The following is a 1,703-nucleotide window of genomic DNA, read 5'->3' as shown; positions in this document are numbered from 1 at the left end:
GACCTCGTCCCCAGAGATTGGAGAGCCCAACCCAGAGTCCCCGGGCTCAGCTTCCTCAACAAAAAGGCATGTTGGTGGGATTGAGGAGGTCTTCGAAGTATTCCGCCCACCGGCCCACAACGTCCCGAGTTGAGGTCAGTAGCGCACCATCCCCACTATAAACAGTGTTGGTGCTGCACTGCTTCCCCCTCCTGAGACGCCGAATGGTGGACCAGAATCGCCTCGAAGCCGTACGGAAGTCTGTCTCCATGGCCTCTCCAAACTTCTCCCACGCCCGTGTTTTTGCCTCAGCGACCACCCGAGCCGCATTTTTCCAAGAAAGGAAGGAACCTGCATCCCTTGCAATCCCATTAGGGATAAGTGTGTTGGATGGATGGATGGATGGATGGATGACCCTTTTTTAGCACAGTGATGATTTAGTGCAATGCTTCACTTTCCGGTCTAAATCTACTTTCTGTATTTTTCTGAATTATTTCTTTCTCTCTCTTCTCATACACACTTCATTTTGGTGTTCAGACTTCTAACTTCTATTTCAGACATTGCTGATTTCACAGTGCTTTTAATGGTCCAATTGTCTGACATATTTTCCTGATTTCATTTAGAAATATATTTACTAAATGTCTCCCCTCAGTAGAAAAAGAATGTGTAAATATGTTCTGTGTTATTTCAGGAATCCGTCACACTATTGGAAAGTCAACATTTTGACATCACCTGGATCTGCAAGTTGGGGCCAAAACCCCACCAAGGTTTGTTATGAATCATCTTAACCCAGTTATTGAAATGTCAGTCTGAACTGCCTTGTTGAAGAAATGTGCTACAAATAAACTTGAGAGAAGCTTATGTAGATTTCACACAGATTGTTTTCTGCACAGTGGTGCAGTTGGTAGAGCTGTTGCCTTGCATTAAGAAGGTTCTGGGTTCGATTCCCAGCCTGGGGCCTTTCTGCATGGAGTTTGCATGTTCTCTCTGTGCATGGTGGATTTTCTCTGGGTACGCCAGCTTCCTCCCACAGTCCAAAAACATGACTCTCAGGTTAATTAGTCTCTAAATTCTCCCTAGGTATGAGTGTGTGCATGGTTGTTTGTCCTGCGACCTATCCAGGTGACCTGCCTCTCGCCCGGAACGTTAAGTGGAGATTCACCAGCACCTCCTGACCCCACTAAGAGAAAAGGGTGTACAGAAAATGGATGGATGGATGTTTTCAAATTTAATTATGATTTCCCCATCATATCTACTGAAAACCGACATTTGAAATTAGAAATTTATATAATATATTTCAAAAATGTGTTGAAAGATACATTTAATCTATTACATTGACCTCATCAAAGCACATAGTCTAATTGATTGAATGCCACAGTGCAAATCATGTTTTGCCTTTTTTTGCACTCAGATGTAGTCAAAACAGCTTTCACTCAAGAAATTCATCTTAAATCACGGTAGCATGACTTCACATCGAACCAATAAAACAAATGAGAGATTTAATCTGAACACATTCATGTAGCAACAAAATACATTTACAGATATGAAATTTAGCTAAAATTTAGCTCATTGGCAGCTCATTGGGTGGATTTTAAAAACTTGATTATACATAAAAGTAACAAGTTTTACAGTTTCATCATTGTTGTTTCCGTTTTCTTCTGACTATAGGCAGATTGACACTGAAGAAGAACCAACACCAACAGTCAGGATGTGCCTGTTATTGA

General features: G+C 41.7%; 1 long non-coding RNA gene across 1 annotated transcript in view; it reads left to right on the top strand.

Moving 5' to 3' along the window:
* Window positions 1-1,687, top strand: part of LOC103460592 (uncharacterized) — a 10,922-nt gene extending 9,235 nt beyond the window's left edge. Inside the window, exon 3 of the long non-coding RNA XR_532953.1 lies at window positions 1,648-1,687. This is a non-coding gene — a long non-coding RNA (uncharacterized LOC103460592). The remainder of the gene's footprint in view (window positions 1-1,647) is intronic.
* Window positions 1,688-1,703: the final 16 nt, after the last annotated feature.

This window comes from Poecilia reticulata, unplaced genomic scaffold (assembly GCF_000633615.1).
Source record: "Poecilia reticulata strain Guanapo unplaced genomic scaffold, Guppy_female_1.0+MT scaffold_260, whole genome shotgun sequence".
Taxonomy (NCBI): Eukaryota; Metazoa; Chordata; class Actinopteri; order Cyprinodontiformes; family Poeciliidae; genus Poecilia; species Poecilia reticulata.
This window is presented reverse-complemented; position numbering and strand designations above follow the sequence as displayed.